Source organism: Mus caroli, chromosome 11, assembly GCF_900094665.2.
Source record: "Mus caroli chromosome 11, CAROLI_EIJ_v1.1, whole genome shotgun sequence".
Classification (NCBI taxonomy): Eukaryota; Metazoa; Chordata; class Mammalia; order Rodentia; family Muridae; genus Mus; species Mus caroli.
Genome location: NC_034580.1, coordinates 104,521,103 through 104,535,783, shown reverse-complemented (window position 1 = coordinate 104,535,783; position 14,681 = coordinate 104,521,103). Strand labels below are relative to the sequence as shown.

Genomic DNA, 14,681 nt, shown 5'->3' with positions numbered 1-14,681 from the left:
TGGTCAGAATCAATCCCCTCCTGACACCCTGCTACCAAGTTCAGGGTACCACTGAGTACAGAGCTTCAAGTTGGCTCTGTGGGTTTCATTCCATTCTTTTGAAGCTTTGCCTGTTTTCAAGTGCTTTCTTTGGCTTCTGCACTTGGTTCTTTGTGAGGTTTGTCATGGGCTTAGGATTTAGTCCTCATCTATTTAGGGTTTGTTGCTTCTTCCAGGTCTGTATCTTGGTCTCGTTTATCAATTCCTTTAAATTCTCAAGCACCAATCAGAGCAATACTACACTTGTTTTGTTTTCTTTCTGAAACCAAGATCAGAGTAAAGGATCCGTCTCATGTACTTCCCAGCTCCTGCTTTTCCATGCCTTCCATTGATTTCATGTTGCATTCTAGTTGGCCTCTCAAGATTATTTTCTAGCTCACAATTCTATTTTAGTATATACATTTTGCTTTAATCCTCCCAATGAAATTATTTCAATTTGTTTTTAATTTTGAAAAGTTCTGCTTTTAAACTTGGATTGAAAGTTTTGGATAGCTTCTTGTAAAAGTAGCTTTTATTCCCCTGATATAATTGTTATCTCTAAGGGTTACTGCTTCTGCCTGCTAACCCAGGCCTAGTCCTGGAAGCTTCTAGCCTCCATGCAATCTAATCTAGGTCTAGAATGTTTTCATCCTCTGAGACTTACTGCTGAATACAGGGACCCTTTCTAGCTCTTTCTGTTCACCCCTGCTGTTCTGGCTCAAACTCATCTTCAAGCTGACTGATCCTAGCTGGCTTCTCTTCTAGTTTGGCCTCATACTGACTTTGGCAATATGTTCTAATCTTCTGGCTTGGCTTGTCTTTACATGAGTCTAGCATGTTCTCTCTCTGCAACCTGTCTCTGTACAACTGTTCCAGTAAAACTCTACATTTGAGACCTTTGTTCCTCACTGTGAATTAAACCACAGTACAAACAAAAATAGTCCAACTGCTGTTTGTAAAACTTCCATGTCTATCTTAGAAACTAGCGTTGTTCATCTGAAGTGTGATGGTGTTTTGTTTAATTTAGGTCAGAAACTAAAGTCACTTGGGAGGAGAGAACTTCAATTGAGAAAACTTCTCCATCAATTTTGGTCCATATTCAGTGTAGTGGCATTTTCTTGATTGTTGGTTGATGTGGGAGAGCTCAGCCTACTGTGTGGAGAACCACCCCTGGGCTATATAAAAAAGATGGCTGTACATGAACTTGGATATGAACCAGTAAGCAGTATTTCTCCATGTTCTGTGCTTCAGTTACCACTTCTAGGTTCTTGACTTGAGCTCCTGTCTTGGCTTGCTTCAATGATGACCTCGGCTGACTTTTTAAGATGTAGTAAGCCCTTTTCATCCCCAAGTTGGTTTTGGTGGTGTTTAGTCACAGCAGCAGTAAAGCAAACTAGGACAGATATCAACAGTGAATTCCAATCTAAGAAAAAGAAAGATACCACTAAGGAAAAGTATAAGACTATGAAACAGGTCTGTTTGGTATGCCAAGATGGGCCATTAGAAACCAACACAGATGAAGTCAGACAAGACCACCATAACATCTCCTGTCTCTGGTACAAAACTTCTTCTTGTGAATGGTCCAATAGCCATAATATTATATTTCACAGAGGAAAGTGATGGTTCAACAACCATTTCAAAACTGCCAGCTAATAATACAACACTTACATACTGCTTTCTGGTTTTATTGGTGCTGGAGATCTAGCATGGGTCTCATGCATGTGAAACACATGTTCTACTACGAGACCCTGTTTTCACATTTTTTCCTCATGTGATAGCCCCTGCTTGGCATGGGACTTGCTATGTAAAGCAGAGTGCCCTAGAATGCAGAGAGATGTGTCTGCCTCTGCCTATGAGTATGTGCATCTGCTTTCATTTCCTGTAAGTAATCATGCTTCCACTGTGAGTGCAAAGTAAAGTGTAACTGTTATCAACGTCCACACTGAAAGTGACCGCACAGATAGAAGAGAATCAAGAAACAAAGAACAGCTTTCCTATCCTCAACCTGGATAGAAACAAGGACCTCTAGTAACGGGCTAAAGTTACCAGAACAAGATACACAAGTTTAGGACTATTATTTAGCATAGCACTGTTAACAGTAGAAGTGGGAAATCTAATTATTTAATATTGGGACAGAAGGCTGGACAGCAGGGGGCTTATGGCACTTACCCCACTACTACCACTGAATGGTGCCAATAAATGTCCAAAGAGAGTAAATCAAGACTCAGAGACATCAGCATATTTTGAAACAACAAAAACAAATTAAAGCTAAACTAAACAAAAAAGTAGCTAAACAAAGTCTCTTCTGTAAATTAGACTGGGAGCAGAAGGATTCTGATCACAAAATCTCCTGGTATTATACTATTTGAGAGGGTCATAATACTAGATTGGAAAGTAGACATGTGATCAGCAGTTAAGAGCACTTGCTGCTCATGCACGGGACCTGGGTTCTGTTCCCAGCACCTACACGGTAGCTCACAACTTCCATAACTCCAGTTCCAGGGCTGCAATGACGTCTTCTGACCTCCAGGGGCAGCGGACCTCCACATGAAGAACAGACATACATTCAGGCAAAACACTCATACATTTAAAATAAATAAAAATTGTAAAAGAAGGCTAAGTCAATAATTTTAAAAGCAAAGGAAGGAAATTTGATAAAAGGAAGCTGCCTCCTAGAAGTAGATGAGGTGCTGCAAAGAACAGTGTGTACAGTTCAACCCCACATGTACAACTCGTCCTCCCTGGGCAGTGATAACAAGCTACTGCTGAAAACCTTGCTCAGGAGCTTGTGGGCTCTTTGCCAGAAAGGGGCTGTCTGTCCTCAGCCTCTGATTTTGAGTCACTCACTACAAAAGGGCAACAACTATCGACCTCTCACAGACTGCTGTGAGGGCAAGGCGCGCTCACAGCTCTGTCCCGATGTGGACCCGCCCATCAGATATCAAGTGCTTGCAGCTGGTTAATTATCGTAACTTTTCTTATTCAAGTAATAAAATCTTGAGATTACTCAGACCACAATCACTGGCTAACAAACGAACAGCATTTAGCAACTGCAAAATGAATTCAATCTCAAACACAGTGATAAATTTTTGTGAAAACAAAAATAGGAAGAGGAAATCAAAAGCCCCTGCAAGCCACCACGATGGGACTCTATTATAGCTGACAGATTTTTCTCCTTTGTGTCATCTTTATAAGAATAGACATAGCCAAGTTCACACACTAACTTTAGAGGCAGAAACAAAACAAGGGTTGTGTGTGTGTGTGTGTGGAGGGGCAGTGCACACACTCAGGCATGCAAGCATGTGTGCATGTTTTCCCTTTGGCCATCAGACGTAACTTCAAACAACCGTCTTATTATTTTCCCCCGTGAAAGTTAATTTATTGCCTGGAGAAGAGTTAAAGGAGCTCTTGAAGATGATCTCAGATTCTGTTCTCTTTGCCAAATAACTATCCCTAATTACAACATCATACCCATTGGACATGGATAAAAAGAACAAGCGAGGTCCTGTGGTGCAGCTCTTCACCATGACATAGTTGCCACATTTGTCCTTGCGTGGCAACACTTCAATGCATGCGAGCATTATTACTCCACACAGAGTTTAGTTTATGTACCAGAGCTATACCTAAAACGTCTCTAAGACAAAACCACATCAATGTCCATGATCACAAGGACAACACAAAATTAAAGACATTCTTCATAACAGACCCCATTTTAAAGATGAGAATATAAACAATTGAAAAAACTTGAAAGCCATATAGAGTGCCATTTTAACATCTAGGAGTCATATCACAATTGGTTTCTTGAAGAGTCTTTGTGACATTCAGCATGGGGGACCTTTGTCCCCATTTCCTATTGGCATGATAACTTCTACTGGGAGAAATTATATGGATGTACATAATTTTGTACTTGTTGAAAACATTAAAGGAGAAAAAGTATACTGACTGTAAGAATCCATTAGAAGACTGGTGCCCACAGAGTAGCCTCCTCTGCAAGGCAGAATTTCCCCACCCGCATTGTTCCCTCTTAAAATGGTTTTAGCTTTCTTTTCTATGGCACAGAGACCTTCATTGTTTTAAAAACTATACTCCACACCTTATTTATATTTGAGCTCCTTTGTCTTTTATCTGCCATGATTAAGTGAATCTTAATCATTTTTCCATTTTATCCATTAATAAACCTAACTAAAGATGCCCTCATACACTTTGGATAGATATTCTTTCATTTTACCTTACTACCAAAATGGTAGCCAGTACTCTGAACTCATTGTTATTTGGTGATTTAGTTAATGTGTTCTGCATATTTCAGATATCTAGAAGTTTATGAACTATAATATAGAAAGAAGCAAAGCTCAGACCTAACCTAATGACTTCAGAATGCTTGTTTTAGTTTATGGCTTTAGGCTCATGTTCATTGACTAAGAAGCAACACTTAGACTAGGGCCTCCAGGAGTTGCTCATGGTGCAAAATGATAAGCTCCAGTCCCTCCTCTGGAAGACAGACACGTAACTAGTAATAGTAGAGCTGATATGGGTTCACTTTGTTTCTGTCATTTAAAGATCTTTGTAAAAGCTGGAGAGACAGCAATGGTGAGCACAGCAACACTGCAACCCAGCAGAGAGCACACACCCAAAGCCCAGACTGAACCGTGGCTTCTGTAGGAGCACAGCAAACTGTCACTGCTGCTGCTTGCGCTACACCTTCCTTCAACTGCTAGGCCTGGGCCAATGAGCAAAGATACTGTAGCTTTGCTGTCATTCTGACAATCCTGAATCTCTTTATTAAGAGAATCATCTGCAGATGTTTGCTGTGGCCACAGTCCACACACAGAATCTCTTAGGTAAAGTATGAACAGAAGTAAGGAAATGTGCTAAGGTTCTTGTTTAGTGTATCTGTTGAATTGGCAAAAGTCTTACCACACACAGAATTACAAACATCCAACACTGGCATCTGCTATGGTGGAGAAGAGTGCACAATGCTTGGAAGGTAGCCACAGAGCCTGATCATGAAGAATAGAATGTATGGGCCATACTAGGAAATTTGGGGGTTATTCTAAATACAAGCAAGTAGGAGAGTTTACTCAAAAGAGTTCTCTAATCCAATTTATATGAAAGATCATTATACAATGGCTTTTCATATCTATACAAAATGATCACAAAAGATCATTATGCTGTTGTTAAATGAATAAGAAAGTAAGAAAATCAGAAGCTAATGTGAAGGTTTAGACTAGGGCAACACGCAGAAGTAAATGGACAGGAGATCTATGTGGGGCTCTGAACCTATAGCATTTACCAGTAGATTAAAAGAAAGGAAAAAACAAGACCCCAAGGTTACCCTGAGTTTGAATATACCATCATTCATCTCTGGACAGGACTGTAGACTGAAGATGTGCATGAGCAAGTTCAGGGTGGATGAAAGGAGGCTAAGGTTGCTGAAGGGGGCTAAACAGAATGGTAAGGACCAATAGATATTTGAAAAGAGAGATGGGCAACTGGAGGTTTTAGCACCTAGCTGTTTCTTAAGATCAATGAAATGGTGGTGACCACTTCCTAGAAGCATGAGGAGAGAAAAAGTTAAGGGCTTGGCTTCCAACAATGAATGGTAACAGAGCTAGTGGCAAAATACAAAAGAAAGATGAAAAAGAGGAAACAGCAGGAAACTTGGGCTTCAGTGGAAGACCCAGGAGTCAGTCAATAGGATGGAGTTAGTGGTGGGCAGGGAAGACAACCCAGGCAAGGGAAGAATTGTGATGGAAAGTGGCCTAGTTGTAGTCAGTGAGTGACACCCAGACCTAAAGAGGCCTAAAGGCAAAGCAGTGAGGGCTGCACCATGAGAGCTCTAACTTGTGAGAGATCCAGTGAACACCAGGTGTCTGCAGAAGGTGAGTTAGATACAATGTATTCACTGCTAAGTCTGCTCGCAAGTGTTTTATTCCTTCCTTTTTTGAAGGAGAAAAGAAAAAGAATTCTAGAATCTGTGGTATCCCATTGACTTCCACCAATACAAGTTTTTCCAAAGGGTTTATGCTCTGCTAATTTAACATTATACTCATTAAGAATTTGTTCTAACTGTGGTTCATAGTTTAATTTATAGTTAAAATTGAAGTTCTATTTAAGAACATGAAAAGTACTACAGAATTATTAGTTATGTATCATCAAACAACACCAAATCTTCTAAGGAAATGAAAAAACCACATATTATTCTGAGAAATAGATTACAAATTACTAATACAACACAGGTACACATTATCTTGAGAAAATTTGTTAATACATTATTATTTATCCCAGAACATTAAAAGAATCAGTTTTGACTTTAAAGTAGACTCAAATCTACATTATATATTTATAATTTTCCTAAAGTACTCACTCACTCACTTAGCTGTATAGCTCAAGGTACTGTTTATTATTCAGTAGTCTACGGACAACGTTAGAATCTGTTGCCACAAATGGCTTCTTTTCTAGATCAATAATCAGATAAGGAAAACTATTTAATGCAAAGTAAGTGTTTTAAATTTGTTTTCCCCTTAAAAATAGTTTGAGTTCATCGATTTGACTTCATTAGCCTGAAATATGCTTGCACACAATAACACTGCAAGAAGACTATGAAACAGCAGAGGCTTGGTCTCCAAATCCTTCTTGTCAAATAGTAAGAGATTCCAATCAGCCAAACACCTCGCTAATAGTCATGGGACTGCTGCTTTAATTAACTGGTGATATTTCCGACCAAGAATCTCAGATGATGAAACTGTTTTTCCTTGTATTGAACCGGCTTGGCCCAGACTAGCCTGTCCCGCAGTGACATGTATATTGAATACAAATCAGACAGCACAGCTTTAAATCTGTGTTGCAGCTCTCATTTCCAATTCGAGAACTGTACCATAATCATAAGCTTCTGGTGGATGAAAGGGAATCAGCTCTCTGAATATTAGCTAATGCCACATTTGCAAGTCCTGAAGAGATCTGTGCTGTTAAAAAAAATAGATCATTTCGCGGGAACCTATATATATGAATTGCTTTGTAGTGTTCAGCTGATAGAAGCGATGCCTGTGCTGGGATTAAACCCTTTTCATCATAAAACCTCATCTGGTTCGGAGTCCAAGTCCATCAAACCTTTTTCCTTTAAAGTCCCGCCTTTGATTCTACATCAATTTATTCAAACCGCAGCTGGGTGGCTGAAAACGAAAGGACAGCATCATTTAAACCAACCATGTTCCCAACTTGAAAGAAGGGCTATAATTAAAAAAATGGGCATAAAAGAATGGAAATGGGATAATATTTTTTAATGGTAGTTCAAAGGCCGACAGATGTCAAAGCCTTTGAAGATGTCAGTACACTGAGCAAGAAGTTGCCATAAAAGAGCTCGCCTAAGAGGTGAAGCGGCTTTGTAATGGCTGCAGAAACCCTTGCAGACACATCCTTGTGTTTTTAATTTGTCAGAGCTTCTGCAGTATTTTCAGATTAATGACACATGATGATAACTGCATAGCAGACATATTTTTATACTTGGTTAAATGAATAGTTTATTTCACATTCTTTTAGAACTAGATAAGAATAAGGTCACTTTGCTAGGAAGTCCCAAACTCTTCTGATTACCTCACATATTTATGCTAATTTTGTGGGACTGGCTCAAGGCAGAGCAGCTATTGCTGCCAGCTTTTGTTCTTTAATAGTCAGATTGCTTGTAACATTACAGTTCACATGTGGTAGTTAGGATGTGTTCCACTACAGCTTCCTTCTTTTCATGCACTCAGAACAATATGTGCCTGAATAATTAATTTGTGCACAAGTCATGTCAAAGCTAATTAATGTTTAAAAGCATTCCAGAGCTCAATCTAAACAACCACAGGCCACCATAGGGTTCTGAAGAGACAGAGGTGCAGAGGAGAAAACACTGCAGCCTCAACTACAATTTGACATCAGTTTACTTTAAAAGAAAGGCTCGTGGTGCTGAGAGTAAATGCTGGTGAGCACATTGCTCACATCCAAGAGAGGAAGGGCTCAGGGCATCCACTCATCCAAAGACTTCTCTCATGTCAATTTGATTTGATCTGTGAAACTGCCCTCACAATATTTATGAAGGTTAACCACAAATCTCTAGTGCGTAGTAGCAGCAGAAACATCTCCCACCAATCGCTATCTGTGTAATTTATATCCACGATGTGGTTCAGGTGAGAAAGAGTTCATGGGGAGGAGGATGCAGTAAGATGGGTTTGGGCTCCAATTCTATCTTTACAGATAAGAAAAACTGTTTGGGTTTGCTTCCCATCTGTGAAGACTGAGATCATAGTATCTCCTCCTAGAACATGTGGAACAGGGTTGAACATATATATGCTCAATTCCCATTCTCAAGCAAAATAATGTATAGAAAAAAAACTAGGCCATTTGTAATGGAAAATGGATACATTCTTATATACAACAAAATCATATTTTAATGAACATGTTCATCTTTCTAAAGCAGATGCTGAAATTTCCCACTGCCCCACAAGCAGCAATCTATCTATCATTGCTTCTTCTGGAATCTGACATGGCCACAGCTAGTCAAAGGCTACAGGATACAACTTCTAGCTTTGACAGCTCAGCCCTGCAACACTCACTGCAGCTGCCCTGCAGACAGGGTACCAGGGTAGGGGCTGGGGCCTGGTAGAGGGAACAGTGTTGCCAAGCAGAATGCTTGTGAAACAGAAAGTTGATGCAAATGATGTGTAGCTTAAGTAGTTGGTCTAGCAGCCTCCACCTGCCCCCAAGTTTTCTGTGATAGGGAAAATTTGAGGGTTATTTTCCCAAGGAAGGGCCCATTTTTCTCTTCCAGGTCTCTAGGTGCTTCTAGTTTTGGTGTGAATGGCCTTAGTGACAACTTCAAACAGACTGAAGCTTCCTGAAAACATCCTCTGGCTTGTCTGTATCTTCCTAATGCTGGGCTCCTTATCACCACTCCAGATGTCCAACACTCTGGACAGCCTCCAGTTGGCATGCTATTAGAAATTCATTTTCCTGAAAATCCCTCTGCCTTCTCCTTCTATTCTCTTTTCACACAATAACATTTTCATTTTCTAGTATAATGGATTCCAGCTCATGAGAAAAATTTAATTAAAAAAAAACTACTATAACATGGCCCCTAGAATAATTCTTTTCCAGTTCAATGTTCATATTTTCACCTCATAAGAACTTGCCCAGTTCTGGAAGGCATGCTCTATCATCTGAGTAGAGATGCAGACAAACAGCCAGGTCATAGCACTTCCTTCACTTGTAATGCTTCTTCCACTTGCTAAATTGCCTGACAGGGGCCCTTCAGAGAAGGACTTCCACCTAGTGCTTGTCAATTAGTCCTGCTCGTTCTCCCTATGTTCTTGGTTCCTCAAACTCTGGAAAAGCCTGCTTTGTTTTCTTGCTAGATCTGAATTTGCACTTTACTGAGTAATGCTGGCAGTCAAGCACGTTCATCTGGGGGAGATGTAAACTCTTTCTTGCTGCCAACTTGGGTAAAGTTCCATGTGGAACCTTGATGCTCTCAAAGCAACAGTGGGACAAGGGAGGCTAAGTGAGGCGTTTGTAATGTTCCCTACATCATTAATATGCCTACTCGCCATCCAAGCCTTCCTTAGTAACTAATGGCCCTGGTAGCTTCATTCATTCATCTAAGCCTTGTTTCCTGGTTCCTTACAGGACTCCTTAATCTCTAAATCCATGTCCACCTGCAGAACTATGGAGGCAACACCCTCATCTGGTACAGTAGCCTACTATTGTATACCCACCTTGGAGTTTCAAAATAAATAGCCTAGTATGGCTAGGGCTGTTTTAAAATACATGTTCATTTCAAATCCCTCAGCAACCTAGATGTCAAGTATGACTTTACACTCTATTGATTATTTTGCTCTAGTTCTCTTCTTCTCTCTCTTGACCATTTTCTCTGTTTCTATCTCTCTCCCCTTCCGTTTAGCATGGCTTACCTGCTGATTCTCATCTGCTTCTACCACACTGATATCCATTACAATCCATGCTTGTGACCTCAAGCTATTTCTAATGGAGATGGAGAACTTTCTTTTGAATATTAGTCCTGTATGACCACATAACTCAGTGGCATTAATCCCTAGATGTCTAGTGAAACATCAAACCATAGCTCTGGGTGTCTCTCCTCTCCCTACCTGATCTATTGTCTCCAAGACACTGCCTTAGATAAGAATCCTATCATGTCTCTCTAGCTTGATTCCACTTAGTCATCCAGCCTTCAATCTCACTATCACGTGAACCCTAAGGCCTGGCAAAGCAGGTAATTAAAAAATCTTAATGGGATAATTAATCAAGTTGAAAGTTGCTACCATAGGAAAATTCTATATTTATAATTTTGGCTAATGCTTATATAAAATTTGCATAGAAATAGATTTCAGGTATCTATTCTCTGAGATACAGTAACTCTAAAGCTTTTATTGGGACTCCATTTTTTTCAATATTAATACACACTAATGTGCTTTCAAAGAGCAATTAGAATAGGTAATGATTGAAAATTTTAAGAGATGTACTCTTTGTATTTCTGAATTGAGCAATTTAGTTTTCACAGTGCTTTGCAGGCTAGGGAGGAAAAGACATCAATGGACTTACCTAGCACTGGACTCTTCAGACCACAATACCAATATGGCAGGCAAGACTATCTACTGGTATTCCAGTGGCACAACTGCGGTGGGGTAATTAACCACTATCTGATCAAATCGGAGGCCTCTTACACAGCAGAGCATTTCATGCCTGGGACGATAGATAATCCTGGTCAAAGCCCATGGCTGGGCTTTGCTAAGTGGTCATAGTGTCAAGGTGCTTGACATACTTATGTTTATAACCATGGACCCTGTGATTCTCGCAACCTCAGTTACAACGGCTTCTTTTGAAGACACAGCAATCAATGGAGTGATAAATATTGAGAATAAGATCCAGAGTGCTCAGCTGTAACACGGCATCTCCATTAGTCCCACCACCAAGGCTCAGGAAATATCATGGAAAAGAATGCAGAAAGACAGTCAGAACTGAAGCTGGAAATGAGTGCTATGTAACACTGTTTTTTGGACATGGCTAATGCAATCCTGAACACACAACTGTGGTTACCTGTACAAGATCAAGACGGTAAAATTCCCAGTACAGATGGACTAGGTGATCTTTAGTTGCCACCCCTTAGTGAGGGGATGTTGGCAGGGCAGTGTTTCTGGGAGTGGGGAAATCACTTTGAGGGCATAGCTACTTGTAGGTTTCCCATATTCTAGTGGATGGCTCTAAACCCACACACAAGCCGGGCGTGGTGGCGCATGCCTTTAATCCCAGCACTTGGGAGGCAGAGGCAGATGAATTTCTGAGTTCGAGGCCAGCCTGGTCTACAGAGTGAGTTCCAGGGCAGCCAGGGCTACACAGAAAACCCTGTCTTGAAAAACCAAAAATAAATAAATAAATAAATAAATAAATAAATAAAGTTGCTTAAACTCACACACATATAGGCAGCAATAATTGGACTTAGTGTATGTTTATGTATAGGCACATGTACAATATACTTACACATACAATATACACAGATACCATATATATATACATACACACATATATACATATAAAGCTGGGAGTGGAAATGTTGAGGGTATATGGTAGAAGTTGGAGGGAAGAAATAAAGAGTATATATGACCACATTTCATTAAACATATGAATGAAAATTCTCAAAAAAAAAAGCATCCACAGTACTGGTGATGATTTTTTCTTGCATGCCACTAGAATGCTGTTCCATGTTTTACCCAAAGCTTGAAGCATCTGCACAGGTAGACTAACTGCAATATGAAGCTTAGAACACTCCACATTTGAAACCTGTGTCTTTATCAAGTGCCAGCTTCAGTAGTAATCTTTGAGCAATTTCCAGCCTTGTCCTTCACTTCTTACTGCACACCCCAGCATGGCTATTTTTGGAGCTATCAAATCATTTGCCCAATAGGAGCACATGATACTCACATTTTAAGTATTTGGTTCTTTTAGATAACATTAATGAACATATACATTTTAAATATAAAATTACAGCTTTGGGAATTCTAGACTAAATAAGATCATAAATAATTGCTAATGTAAGACACTGCGATAAACCTAACTCATTTTAAACTTTTCAAAGATTTGTGGTTTTCCCATTGGAAAATTCCCTTGTTCTGGGATTGGGCCTGGACATGCTGTGGGCTCCCTTCTGGGTGAAATCTGCTCCTCAAACAGGGGTCACTGTATTCCTGGGAGGATGTGCACACATGTCTAGAGACCACTGCTACACTACAACTGTCCCACAGCAATGAAAAAGACTGAGATCCAGTCTTAGAGTGACTCAAATGTGATTCTCTTAAATATCACTACTTTATATTCAAATAGTACATATAATTTCGGGATTTAATTTGAAATCTAAGAGAAAAAAATACAAGAGATCTGGAAAAATAATGCTCGTCCTAACTCTGGAAGTCTGACTGTGAACACTTTATAACTTCTGGTATTATTTCCCAACTGCTGAGTATACAAATATCCAAAATTATTATAAAGGTCTGCAAATGGGATAATTATTAAAACAAGTGAACTTTAAAACATGGACTTTGCTATTTGTTTCAAATTTGAAGTATTATCTTCAAATACTCAACTCATTAGTACTAATTTCAATACTTTTAGGATCAACAAGACCAATTTTAAATATTTATTTAAAAAGCTTATATTTAAGATGATATTTTTCAAGTGCTTTCTGCAGTATCTTGCTTTCCTCTTCAAATATAAGTTCTCCTTTACATCAATTCCTGTCATTTCTGTCCTAAAATGGCTCAGCTGTTACATACCATTCATGTCATGCAGTCAGGCATGATCCCCATTAGCCGGGCCTAGAGCCCAACTGACAGCTTAGGAAGCTTCAACTCTTGAAGATATCATCATTCTGCCAATCATTTCTTGCATTCTGGCTTCAACCTTTCTGTCATGAAAAATTACCTAAGTATACAAATGAAGACCTCAGGGATGTCCCTTACGGAACTGATGGGGTCAGAAACCCAAAGATGGCTTTTCTAAGACATCAAGGAAGAAGATATTCACCCAACATCTCTTCAAAGATAGGTCCTGCCAACACTCAGTGAATTCACTGAGACAGACTGTGGAGCAAGGACAATGAACTAGGAACCACTAGTGGAGTGGCATTCCCCATGTTGGTGTTGAGATGTAAAGACTGCATCTTACTGCAAATGAAGCCAGAAGCCTTACCACATGACAACATGTCAGCAACACTGAGGACAGCAGTCACCAAAAGAAACACAAGCTGCAAGAGCTCAGACAATCCTAGCACAGGAAGCAAAGACCGGGAAGTCTCCTCTCTGGGCAAGGCTTTATGTACAAGCTTGTTCCTTTTATTTTTGCCATGTCCAAACCTCTCCAGAAACCTAAAACTTTCTTAGATGAGGTTCTGACATAAAAAACAGTGAGTTAGTTATTGGTTTGCTGTATATTGCTTTTATTATGTTTAGGTATGGGCCTGGATTGCAAGCTGGTACAATTACTCCTGAAGTCAGTCTGGGGGTTCCTCAGAAAATCAGAAATAGTTCTACCTGAGGACCCAGCTATGCCACTCCTGGGCATAGACCCAAAAGATGTTCCAACATATAACAAGGACATGGTGCTCCACTATGTTCATAGCAGCCTTATTTATAATAGCCAGAAGCTGGAAACAACCCAGATGTCCTTCAACAGAGGATTGGATACAGAAAATGTGGTACATTTACACAATGGAGTACTACTCAGCTATTAATGACTTCATGAAATCCTTAGGCAAATGGATGAAACTAGAAAATATCATCCTTAGTGAGGTAACCCAGTCAGAAAAGAACACACATAGTATGCACTCACTGATGACTGGATATTAGGAAAAAAGCTTGGAATATCCACAATACAACTCACAGACCATGTGAAACTCAAAAAGAAGGAAGACCAAAGTGTGGATGCCTCAGTCCTACTCAGAAGGGGGAAGAAAATGATCAGGAGATAGAGGGAGGGAGGGTTGTGGGACGGAGAGAGGATGGAGAAGGAAAAAGGGGGGCATGATCAGGTGTGGGAGGAGATGGAGAAGATGTACAGAGGATCAGGAAATTGAACTGAGGAGTGTAGCAGTGGGGGATAGGGACAGGAGGGTAGTCACTAGAAAGTCCCAGATGCCAGGGACCCAAGAGGTTCCCAGGACCTAACAGGGATGGCATTAGATAAAACACCCAACAAAGGGGAGAGGGAACCTCTAGAGACCATATCCAGTGGTTAGGCATGGCCCTCAGTTGAGAGATGGGGCCACCTACCCATCTCAAAAATATTAACCCAGAATTGATCCTGTCTAAAGGAAATGCAGGGACAAAGAGTGGAGCAGAAAGGAAAGGCCATCCAGAGACTGCCCCAACTGAAGATCCATCCCATCTGCAGCCACCAAACCCAGCAACTATTGCTGATGCCAAGAAGTGGATGCCAAGAAGTGGTTGCTAACAGGAGCCTTGTATAGCTGTCCCATGAGAGGCTTTGCCAGATCTTGACCAATACCAGTGTGGATGCTCACAGCCAACCATTGGACTGAGCACTGGGACCCCAATGGAGGAGTTAGAGGAGGACTGAAAGGAGCTGAAGGGGTTTGCAACCCATAGGAAGAAAAACAGTAT

At 40.3% G+C, this 14,681-nt stretch overlaps 1 protein-coding gene across 1 annotated transcript in view; it reads right to left on the bottom strand.

Moving 5' to 3' along the window:
* The window catches only part of Cep112 (centrosomal protein 112), a 370,253-nt gene that overhangs the window by 217,992 nt on the left and 137,580 nt on the right, over positions 1–14,681 (bottom strand). The gene's annotated exons all lie outside the window — the stretch shown is intronic.